Raw genomic sequence first — 13,451 nt, 5'->3', positions numbered from 1 at the left:
CGACGATTATTGAGCTTCACGTTTTAAAAGTGATACCTACTTCCACACTTAGGCTAAGAACTCATAGCGCGATTTCTTCATCATCTTCTGTAGAATGCAGATACTTTAAATGTAAAAACTAATTCACAACTCACGACGCGGTTTTCGCCCGCAGCGGGCGCGGTTGTAATCGGGTCCCTCTCCCTCGGCCCGCGCGAAAACCGCCCGATCGGCGGGCGACCATTTTGTACCAGTGACTTAGTCTTAGGGCACATAGCTCGTAGAGACGATGGCCGTTGGGGCAGGAAAGTTCTCGAGTGGCGACCACGGGCTGGAAGACGTAGCGTGGGCAGGCCTCCTACTAGGTGGACCGACGATCTGGTAAAGGTCGCGGGAAGAGCCTGGATGCGGGCAGCGCAGGACCGTTCATTGTGGAAAACCTTGGGGGAGGCCTTTGTCCAGCAGTGGATGTCATTTGGCTGAAACGACGACTTAGCCTTACCGTTTAATATAATTACAATTAGTTTCAGTTGTTTTCCCAGACCGTCTAACCAGGCGTATAGTGTGAGGTCAAATCCTCCATCAGCCTTTGTAAAATTAGAGTCGTGCTTCTGCAGCGGAGACTGAATTACCTAATGATGACAATGTGTAACGTTGCAGTTTTGGCTGTTTTTCACAAATTGATTTTCTTACTCGATATTTGGATTTAGGATACCACTAGCGACATCTATTGGCGGATTTAGAAGTTTGATTGAAGAAGGTTTGCAATAGATGGCGCTTTTTGCTCAGTCAATTCAAATATATTTTGGTGAAACATTTCCTAATGTTTTTATTTTGATTATTCTATTTTTTAATGGAATATTTTCAGTGTTCTGGAAATTGTTTTCATCATGGTTTTTATTGGTATTTACTTTTTTGAGCGGCGAAACGAAACGTCTCGCGATTGACATCGCGATTCGCGACTGTCAGTTGAGCTGTCAAATCACTTTGGAATTTTGATCGATCGTGCGCAACCGCAATTTTATTATTTTCGGGGATGTAATCCCCTGTGTTTCAAATCGTGAGATGCGGAATGCATCCACGATAATTTCTTAATATAATTTGAAATGAACACACATGAGGTAAGTTCCCGTCGGAGAATTTATTTATTTTTTCGTGATTGATAATATAATTTTCGTATTCCGTACGTGGTATTTCATGTGATCGTTTCTTTCAGAAATTCCCTAAATCCTATTCGGATGAGGGTATTGGGTTGCTGAAGACTGCGAGTGAAGTTCGAATTAGCGAGCGGTTTTCGTAAGTATTTGTTTCCCATTGCTGGTTTTTTTCATAACCTAATGCCACGTTCCACATGTGATGCTGACACTCGTATTTTTCGTTTCAGATGCGGGATTTTTATAATTTAAACATAATGTTTTGATGATATTTCATATATTTTAATTTCTCTTCATTTCGTATGAATTATTTCTCCTTTCTAAACTGCTGATCTCTTCGCATTTCCTCCTTGTCATCAAACCTCTGTCTCTGCAAGAGTTTGAACGCTTTCCTGTCGAGGAGATGCAAGAGCTTCATCTGGCACTGCGCGCTTGAGGCCGTGGAGGACGCTGCTTGTAGCCTAAAAGTGTGTGAGACCCGTTGGACCCCGGAAGAAGAGAGGAACGTTCAGGGTAACGGCTTATAACCGCATGGCTTCCAAGGTACCCACTTTTCCATCCTTCAAGTAGGAGTCTTTCCGACCTGACATCGCGCAGTTATCTTAACTAGTAGAGTCTTTTAATATTTAGGCTGAGTTTTAAGAAATTTGTAGTGGCAATAATATTCACCAAACCGAACCTAATTAACGACCCTGAATCCCTTGAGATTGGCACTATCTATTACAGTAGTTATAATATCGTAATTGTCAACTGTATTCAAGCTTACGAGACAAAATAAATTGTGTCAATTGAGAGGGAGCTGTTTTATTTACATTTCTAATTACAACACAAGGAACGGTAACTTATATAAATTTCTGCAAGCCGGACAACCTCTTTTTCACGTGCAGACAATTCACCATCTTCTCAGTCTGCACCGGTGGCGGTTCAATTCCAGTCACCAAGCCGCCAGGAAAAAATTCTTTCTTGCAAATGGTCATTAGTGGCGGTCTGGTTTTTATTTAATTCTTGGTTTTTCTTTTTTTTTTTTCAACAGATTAACACTACAAAATGTAAACTTGATTCGTAATGCTGCGATTTGTTACTGAAAAAAATAGAAAACGTGTGATAGATATTGCACAGCCAGGAAGTGTTGAATTTTCATATGTGTATTGATTTATCATATTCGATCCTATGAAGTAGGATAAGTACCTACGAGTAAGTAACCATTTTCTCGTTCAACATTGAGCGAGTAATGTAGGTTTGACATTAGGTAGCGTTAATAAAACATAACTCGAAAAGAAATCTTAGTCCTACCACGAAAAGTGAATAATCAATGTGACTGTACCTCACTGTACCGTATTCATCGTTGAATGGGTTAAATAGAGCGCGATTTGATAACACAAACAGCTCTAACACATAAACGAAAATGCTTTACAAGAGTTTATAAAAGCTATACACAGATGCCTTAATGTTTTTCTGAAAAATATTAGAAAATTATTAAAATAGATGTTCATAAATTGTGTTACGTAGCGTCAACATGCCTTGATATGATGTCTGACGTAACATTTTCTACAAAAACGTAATTATATTGACATAAAACACGTTACCATCACACGTACTTCTTAACACTTGCCATTTGTTTATCTCGAAGTGCTGGTAGGGCCCAAAAGATAAGGAGGCATGTAAGAAGCCCCTTATGGGCTACCTTTTTTTACTGTCTTTGACAAAATTTAATAAATATTTTTCTTATGTGGTGTTGCACTATGAGGTAATTCACAATGTAGACCCTGATTCCGAAGCTTTGTAGCAATGCTATATATGTTTATAATATCAAAAACAATACTTGTCAAAAAAACCAAGTCTCGCAACTCAGTTGTTCTACGGTAAAAAGTTGTGAGATCCATGTAATACCAAGTCCAGGCCAGGAAATCTTTAACGTTTTACATAAATATATTGACTTGGCCATCGCATGAAAACACGTGTAAATTAAATTATTTAGTGCGATGGCCAAGTCAATATATTTATGTAAAACGTTAAAGATTTCCTGGCCTGGACTTGGTATTACATGGATCTCACAACTTTTTACCGTAGAACAACTGAGTTGCGAGACTTGGTTTTTTTGACAAGTATTGTTTTTGATGGGATAATTATTACAGTCCACAGATTTTTGTTTTCGTCCACTCCTCTCGCTCACTCCAGTCCGCCACACTGTAAAAAAATGTTATTACAACCTGTTAATAAATTGATACAGTTTTCTTCGAACCCCAGCCATCGCGGAGAAAAATAAGTTAATTATAAAACGCCGATAAGGAAATAGGGAAACTTCGGGATCCGCTCATTCCTTCCTGTTGCCAACTGTATCCGATGTCTTCAATTTATTTTTTACAACACCTTTTGGAGTGATTCCGGTAAATCTGGGAAAAACGATCTTATTTATCCAAAGAGAAAAAAGTACCTCACTAAAAGGCAGGTCTGTTTCATGGCAATAAACGGAACTTTTTACAACTTTTCTGCAAAAAAAATCTGTGTCACAAATCAAACCTCCTTTTTTAAGTCAATTAAAAATAAAAAAAGATCGCTAAAATTTAAAAAAAGAATAATTCAGTAACATACCTCCCTTTTTTCATGTCATGCATAAAAGCTCCAAAATTACAATGGAAAATAATGATGGTGATTATATTGGTACCGTAAAAGGATACATTAATATAGATATTGAAATTGAGGGGAAAATCCTCACAACTCATGACCTACTTAAAAGTTATCTGTTTGTTTGGACTCTGAACTGCCTCGGGGCTTTGAAAACGAATGCATGGGACAGAAATACATTTCGATAAACTTGAGAGTTGTGATGCCACATTTTTTCAATAAAACAAATAGGTATAAAATACCTAACCATAAATAGTATTTTTCCTTGTTCCTTGAATGCTCACCAGTTTATTGTTGAGGTTGGAGAGGATAAAGTTTTTTTTTTTAACAAAAATAGGTGTTTTAAATTAAAATTACTTAAAAGCTTTTTTACTTTTTAGCTGTTTAGGATATTAATCTAGTTTAATAGACGTGAATTTATGTGAAATAATGAATTTGAAATTGAATAAACTTGAAAACGCTTGAAACATTTTAAAAATATTACTAGAACGTAAGTTCAGTATCCGAAAATCTTGGTTAGCATTATCGAGATTTCAGACAGATTTCTCTACAAATAAAGTCCTAGCCGTCTGTCTGTGCTGACCCGAACATTTATCATGCCCCACATCCTAATCCTGACTGTAGATTTGTGAATTCCAGGATAGGTATCTGTTTGCAAACCAGACACTGAGTTTAAACAATTGGCCTTTTATTTAAAACTGTTTAAATTATTTAATTTTGGTAGGCATGTAAAAGACAAAAAACTACGCCTACGCCGTGTGTTAACACACATATAAATATGATTAACACACTTATAATTATGGATGCAATAAAGAATTGAGTATTGAGTATTGAGCACTATTACGAAGTTCAATCTATACTAGTCTATACTATAATATTATAAATGCGAAAGTAACTCTGTCTGTCTGTCTCTCTTTCACGCCTAAACTACTGAACCGATTTTGATGAAATTTGGCATAGAGATAGTTTGAGTCCCGGGAAAGGACATAGGATAGTTTTTATCCCGGTTTTTGCAACAGGGAGGCGCGTGATAAAGTTTTTCTGTGACAGACAAAATTCCACGCGGGTGAAGCCGCGGGCGGAAAGCTAGTTAAAATATAAGATAGATATAACCCGTTACTTTTTCTGAAGTGTGGCGCACTAAGAAGTCAGAGCTCTTCCAATAGCTGATGGTCAAGATGAAGTCGGTTAAAAAATGACACTTCATCATTCTCGCTCGACCGTCACTAACCCACCGAACTACGTGACTGCCTGAAAGGGGACCAACTCCAGCAGATTTCTTATATACCATTAAACGTAATGTTGGAATCCAATAAACGGCAATCTGATACAACTAATCCAGAGATAACGTTTCAACGCTTCCTTTAATCCGGATACCAATTAATTCTTAAAAACCACTTAACACAAATGCGATTCGGCAATTCCGATTTCAGCGGCTTCAAAACTTTTGGGGGATGTTCGGGAAGTAGGTATTTGGAAATTATTAATTTTAAGGTTGGTTTCTTTAAGGAACTAGGTAAATGTCTTCAAACCTTACAAAGGTGATTTAATGTTTTATATTTGTAGGTTACTTAATCTAATTGGGTAAATAGGAACAGATAGCTTATTTTTTTAAATACGAAACATTTTTTTTAATATGTTACTTTAATTTTATACTGTCGAACCAAGCGGTCGCATGAAACCGCGGTAGCAGTTGATTTCTATTGTGTCTCGATTATAGAGCTGGAAAGAACCTTAATTAAATTGCAAATTAATGCTAATGTTAGCCTAGAACTCTTCAGTGATACTCTAAAGGACACGGCAGGTTAAACACGTTTAACTTTACCGAACATATCTTTGTACCCTTCCCGCGTAATATTCAGTTGGATGAACAAACTTTGCTGTACGACTACATTTCTATTTCCCTAATGGACGCTGTTAATATTTTTGCTAATTTATTCACGACTGCTCAAAAGTTGTGCAACGACATTGCTATAGTTTTAATAAATTAAAAGAAAAAACTTATCATGTACACCTAAGAAAATTATGAAAATACAAATAAAAAGGTTTATTCGTCGCTTTATTCGAAGACCTCTTAATAATCATATTGTCTTTGTAGGTAGGTAGTTAATAAATTGTAGCCTTTTTAATTTCATATTTGATAAATATAAAAATTAATTATAAAAAAATCGATACTAGGTTCGAATTTTCCACTTTCCAAAGTTTTACTTCAATTAAACCATTAGTGTTCCCCTCAGTGTTCCCTAAATCCTATCCCATAAAGTCTATATTCCTTACTCCTAATACATTAAATAAGTGTAATATTAACACATAATCACAAAATTACTGCTACAGATATCCAATTCCCTGCGCATTCAGTCTAACGAGCAAACGGAGCAAAACGCCGCTAAGTCGAGTTAAATGATATGAACACGGCTTTCCCCGTCTCAAAACTGCTTATCAGATAAGCGCCTGTATCGGACGTCTCAGAGATTTCTGGGATCAACATCTTCATTTGCTCTACCATAAAAACTGAGGGAATTAGTTCGAAATTGAAAATGGGGATGATGTTTTGCGAATGGCTGTTTGAATTTTTTACTCAGAAATAGGTTGATGGCGCCGTTTATAATCAGTGAATAGGTACAATGAAAAACATTATTTTTTTATAATAGAGACATAAAGGGAATCGTATTTATAAGAAGTTTATAAGGGTTGCCTGAAAAGTAGAGAAAAAAGTTTTCACTCGTGCTAGATTATTCACACAATAAGACGTAGCTAGCCCCAAGAATAGACTAAAAGTATGAAAGATTGCTTGTAAGAGTTTGATTAATTCACATCTTTCGTTCGTTCGTTCGTTTCAGCCGAAAGACGTCCACTGACTGGACAAAGGTCACCCCAAGGATTTCCATAAGACCGGTTCTGCGCCGCTCGCATCCAGGCACCTCCCGCGACCTTCACCAGATCGTCGGTCCACCTAAGTGGAAGGCCTGCCCACGCTACGTCTTCCGGCTCGTGGTCGCCACCCGAGAACTTTTCTGCCCCAACGGCCATTGTCTCTACGAGCTATGTGATGATTTCACATAATTATGTGTAAAGCTTTATGGGAATACTAAAGGCAGTTCCTCTGCATATTTACATACAGTACTCGCTCGTAACCTCGAAAATACAATACCAGAGTGTACTTCAATCTACCATCACGAAGATGCATCGTGAAAACAAAATGGCCGAATGAATGGCACCAGTCGCGTGATGCCGCGCCGCCATTTCCCGCGCGGAAAGCGTTTCGCGCCAGTTTCGCGCGCTTTTCATGATTGTCATCCGACATTTAGGGTTGGTGCGCGTAGTAACTAATTTAATTACAGATTTTCTGGTTAAAATACAGGTGGGTGACTAGTGTAAAACGTTAGCGAAATATTGAGCAAACTTAGTTTTTTAACACGGACCAGTGAACGATGTAATTACCGTGGGCTCAAATGTTTTATGTTTTTTTTTTACCTGTTGAAGTGGTCAGTTCCAAGTCAAAATATCTTATACTCAATTTACAAGATCAAAATATGTTTGGCAAAATCTTAGAAGCAATACCACGATGAAGCCACGATAGCCGAACGGTGAAGGGGTCTGGCCAACTCAAAAACCGAGGAACGCGGGCACGGGTTCGAATCCCTCCGCCGCTGGACTATTGTGGTGAGCCCACTCGTAACACAAGCATATTTAGCTTACCACGATCGGCTAACGGGACTATTAGTAATTTGTGCAATACAAATTACTATAATATTTAAAAAATACAATGCAGATAGCAACAAATGACACTTGGCAATCCTGCTGGAATCAAACGGGCACCGGAATTGATTCCGGGGACGAGTGTGATGGAACAATGCGGATGCGTTTAACTGAAGCAGCTGAATTACTGCGCTCCCTGAAAGGTTACATGGACCATTGACACCGTTCTCAAGGACTTGAGTATAGGAAAAATGTCACTTCGAATGGAGCGGGGAATATACAATAAATATGGCTGAAAAAGAAAATTATAGACCGAATAAATAATATCACTGGAAAAGAAGGTTTCTTTATTTTTGATTTTTTTTTGTGGTAGACTGTTCCGCTGAATTTTAGCCATCTGTCTGACGGGTAAGAGACTAAAGAAGAAGATTTTGTCCCTCAAGAAGCGTCTCACACCAAATACAATAATACCAAAGAAATGGTGTGGCGTAATCGTACGTTATAATTCATAGTTGGGCAAAAGGGGAGCAAAAGGAACAAGTGGACTGCATCTAAATTATTTTAGCGGGTTTCCAATAAAGCGGGATCAATCAAAAGATCTACTAAAGCGAGCTGGTCCGCGCAGATGGAGTTACAAAGAAGTGTTAAGTTCAGATAGTTTGTCTCCTACTTATCACGAACGGAGTATTCGTATAGTAGGATGAGCAGCAAGATAATCTATAGGCGAGTGTTCAACAGACCGCTAAGAGAGCATCGCTCAGTGAAAATTATGTTTGACAGCTCTTGTCACTGCTGCTCTGTGACCAATGTACTGGAGATAGACCTCGTCGGCAGGGGCAATGAGGGCTATCGTTTTTATACTTAACAGTTGGCACCCCTGGCGATTGACAGGACCTTACTCTACAGTGGCGCCATCTTGATGAGTGCAAATGCGATAGTCCTCCTACCACTTTAGCGCTCACAAGTTGGTGCCACTGTCTTCGCTACTAGCAATTGACAGGACCTTACTCTACAGTGGCGCTAACTGGTGAGCGCTAAAACGATAGCCCTCATTCCATTCTACATCAATTGTATATTTTGAGCGAAAAATAGTGTAGAGTCGATCTATCAGCTGTGGTGGTTACAAACGATGCTTGCTAAAGTGAAGCAGCAAAGTAATGTTTGTGAATACGGGCGTACTCAAATGATGTTTGGAAAGGATGGAAACTGTCTGTGTTTATGTCAAAAATGACAACACCACAACTCAAAGCTTTTTAATTCGCCACTTAAATTATTAGGCGGCTTTCGAGTTTTTAAAAATGAAACCCCAATGGAGCTTACATGTAGAGAAGCACATCAAGGTAAACGCTGTGGCATCTTATCTGGTTGTAACATGAGCTATTTTCCAACAAAAATGTACAGTCTCATGTGCTGTCGCTGTACAAAAACTTAATTAATCAACATTAATCCCAGCAGAGACGACGTGTTTTGAGGATGACATGTTAAACCGATTTTCAATTAATTACTTCTAAAAATTCAGTTTCAGACTTTTATAGGCATTTTCTTTGATTGGCAGGCAGTTGGGCCTTTTTAGAGATGACCCTTAATGTCAGTACCTACATCATACATATTTTCGTCCCTTATAATTTTGTTTTCGCCAGAATAATCTAATTCGTATGCTCTTCTCCAAGGTCTAATTTATCTCTATTCAAAATTAGGCGTAGTAGGCGTGAAAAGGGAATAGACAGAGCTACTTTCACACAATATTAGTTCGCTATTCGCAATAACCGTACAACGTAAGGCTAGCATGCTCCGGAAGTTCTTAATCAAGCATAGCTGTTGTGACGTGTCCCTTCACGCGACTCCGTGTGACGTCATAGCGGCAAACAGGACGTGTCGCCCAGGGCAGGGGATGCTGCGCACTTTATACAGAAGTTACAGAACCATACGAAAATGTACATGGTGTTCCTTTTCAAGTGTGGCCTGTTTCGAAAGATCTCGTTATGAAAAAGTAATGTTTTGTGACAAATGACAATCGACTCTTTTTTAAAAGATCATTCTTGACAATTTACGGCTCTAGCGACAAACATTCAAGTAAACATTTGCAAAGAGAAAGGTTGAAATTAGAAATTCAAATACCAACCAAAGAAATACGAATTGAATATTACTTGCAATAGCTTTTAAACAACTCTGTTCACATAAACAAAACTCAGCCATTGGAAATAAAGTTAGCGAATCATTTAAATTCTAAATGTTTATAGTTATTGAGTTCGCAAACTTACAAAACTTCGCATTTCTGAGCGGACAGAGTCCCATTCCGCGGCGCATTTGTCAAGATTTAAATGCTAACAATTTATTCTGGAAACGCCGAAACGGCCTGCAAAAATCCTCTTATCGGTAAAACATTCAAATTAAATATCCCCACTAATGACGTTCGCTTTCAATCCAAAAGAAAATGGTGGAGAGAACTCCTAATAACATTAAATCGTCAGACAATAACACCCTTGAATCATTTCGGAGCGAAGCCGAGTAAATTACATGTCAAATGGTTGGAAATCCAGAAATATTCCCCGATAATTTCTGGAGCGGGCGACCGTCCCCCTCCCCCTGGCCGATGACAAGGATATCTAAATGTCATTATAAGTTGGAGAGCTCGGAATTCCGCGCCCAGGGCTGTTTTCAGACGATTTTCTTGTTAACGCTATTTGTTGAAAGTCTAAATAGTTCGCAACTGTTCGTTAAAACGCGCGTCACGGTGCGTAAACAGAATAACGACACGGCTCACACTAACCAATTTGTGATTGTTCGATGTTTTGGTGGCAAGCGACCTATATTTTCTTTTAATTTGTTGACGGGGTGACTCCAGACACAACAGTAAATCAATTTGTGGTGTCGAAAGTGATTTACATGTATGAAAGTCTGAAAGGTTGTTATTTGAAACGTATTCTAGAATGAAATAGAGACGTAAATAAGTAACGAAGGCTTTTGTATCTATGACTTGTGAAGCTAAAAGCATGAATAAGGCTTAGTGGGTACAAGAAATAAAATAATCTTCCTAACTAAATGCGTGTTAACTTCGTGACTTTTCAAAAGCATTCAAGATCATTTAAGTAAACCAAAATGCGAAGAAACGATCCTCCGATCGGGCCAAACCAAAGCAAGAAATTATGGAAATCCAACGCTCCATCGCCGTCAAAGTACTGAGGAGTTAGTAATTTCATGTGTAAACCCGCAGAGGAAAAATGAGTGCCTTCACAAAGGCACCCCACATCTCGAACGGTTTATTCAAATTTATACAGCCGCACGAATTTTAGTTCACTGCTATTGAGCGTTCCGCGCTGAGTAATTTGTAAATGGACCGTGGTTTTTTACTAGGGGCGATGGCGGGTGCCATGCAACACAGAATTTTTCTAGTGCTACTCGAAATTCCGACGTGATATTGCGATACACCACTGTTATACAAACAAAAACTTAAACTGAAGTTAATACAGGTGCAGCGACGCACTTTTACTAATCTTTCGCACAATCATTTATTCATGAGGGACTATTATTTTAGAGTTACAACTCTCCAGGATTTTCAGTGCTTCGTGCATCAGGCCTACTAAGCGTTACCACGTATGTCCTAACTACCTACTCCCAGACAAGGCGACAATTTAGTCCCAGACGTCTATCAGTAACGTCCTTGAACGCCCAAATAGTTGTCAGTCCTTCGAAAAACAGCTACATACGACCTCAATTTGTCAACAATATTGTCTGTATTCTGTATATTTCAGACAGACAAGACAATTTGCAAAAGTATTGTAGGAAAATCGGGTTCACCAAAAACTTCGTAAGCAACGTTGGATTTGTTAAACTTGTTAGTAAATCACGTAGACAAAGCGCTCTCGAATATTCGAAAACATCGCGTCAAAATTCGCACCGCAATGACCGCTCGCACGTTTTACTGAACTTTAAAAATGGTCGTTTTCCGTACAATTTAAACTAACATTAAATTTAAGTAACCCAGTTTTGTGGCTAAGTAATTGCAGTTGCGGTGGCCATTGTGCGTTCAGTGAATGAATGAGTATCTCTTACAAAGGGACTATTATTTTACATTACAATTCCGCTGGGTTTTCATTACTTTGTGCATCCTTTAGGCCTACCAAGCTTTAACTTTTGCTCGCAGTCCTTTATTTTGAGATGCCGAACATACTTCTATTCTCTTTTATGATTGCTAAACGATTTGCTAAGTACTTGTGAGGAATTTTAAAATGAGTATAGATTGCCGGAAACACAAAATGTCTTCAGGTATTTTCTCTTTTGTTGTCTTTCGCAAGAATAAAACTGTGGCGGAACAAACTTCTGTGGTGCGGTGCGTTTCTGAATTTTGCGTGATAAATGGCTACAATACAATGGCATCGAGGATAGGCTGTCTTGCATGAAGTTGTAGGTAAGGTAAGGATAAAAGAAGACCACACATCAAGGAAGTTTGATGTGTGGTCTTCTTTTATCAATATTAACTACATAGAAATACTAAACGATGTCAAACAAATATTAAATCAACGTTGTATTGTTTTGATACAACTTCGTAGGTGCCTATTATGTATGTTTCGGATCATGCAGTAACGTTCCCGTGCCAAGTGGTTCTAGTGGTTTGGCCACGGCGGGCTTGGCGACGAGGTATGACCATTTGTGTTACAGCTAACGCGCGTGACCGCATGCGTTTCAAGGGCACAGTCCTTAAAGGGTCTTTACTTAGGCATAATAACTCATAGATGATGGATTTCTTAGAATCTTCGACATAAAATGTTATAAAAGTAGGTAGAGGTCCCTGGTCCGTACTACTATAAGTATTTCTGATAAGTAAAGTAATGGATAAGTGACTGATTGTGAGATTAGACGTTTAGAATTCTGTTTTTGTACGCTAAGACTGCTCAAAAACGGCTTGAGAATCTACCTACGCCTGTATTTGCTCGTTTACTTAATATCAGTTTCAAGGATAGATTCAAATCAAATTGCTTTATTTGCGTAATTCCAGGTACAAAGTGGTCTTACAAGATTTGGTAGGTTTCACTGAAACTTGCTCGAACTAGGAAGCGTGCAAATATTAAAAAGATCTAACTTTTAAGCAACTTTAAATGGATAATACTTTTTAATGATTAATTTGTTCCACTTTTCCCTCTTATTAGCCAAAATAGTACCTACCCTACATCTAACCTCGTCTTTACACGTGCAATTCACAGAAACTGTGTTTATTACTTCCAAATATCTTTTATTGCCCTGTTACAACATAAAATAACAGCTGGCAGCACTCAGGCCACACTTCAGCTAATAATACAGGACATTTCTCTTGTGGAAGTATCCACACTATTCATAAAGCCAGGCCACAGGCGCCGGGAGGTCGCGGCCTCTGCGGCCTTATTCTGCAGCTGTACGAAAGATAGAAAATCTGTATTTAATAAAGAGTTTCAAAACTATTTTAAAGAAAGAAAGAAAAAATCAAATCTTTATTGTTGTCAAAATCATTATTGTAGAGATTTTTTTTACTTTTCAGGAATTTTACACTACAAAAATATTTATTTATTTTACCACATACCTTAGCAATAACCTAGTCCTAATAAATTGTGTTATTATGGGAGTCATAAACGGAATTCTCTATTTTTTATGGCTATTACAAAGTGACCCTTCCAAGATCCGAACCTGGTTAAAAACATATGTGCCGACGTCACCCTTTAGAATAGGGGTGAATTCAAAGCACGCGGTGCATGACGGGATCGCCGCGATGCCCGCGCGAATACAAAGAAAGAGCGAACGATTATGGCTGAGCATTTGTTGTATACTTTTTAACCGACTTCAATAAAGGAGGAGGTTCTCAATTCGTCTGTATGTTTTTTGGTACTAAAGTAGTTTTTAATATCGTGCGGGGCAATCCCGCGTCCGTGAGGAAATCCGCACGATATTAAAACCACTGTTACCGCAGAACTCCGTCGAACACGAACCGACGAAATTCCAAAAATATTTTTTATTAGGACATGA

The sequence above is a fragment of the Ostrinia nubilalis genome, chromosome 13 (assembly GCF_963855985.1).
Source record: "Ostrinia nubilalis chromosome 13, ilOstNubi1.1, whole genome shotgun sequence".
NCBI lineage: Eukaryota > Metazoa > Arthropoda > Insecta > Lepidoptera > Crambidae > Ostrinia > Ostrinia nubilalis.
Note: the sequence above shows the minus strand (reverse complement) of the source record.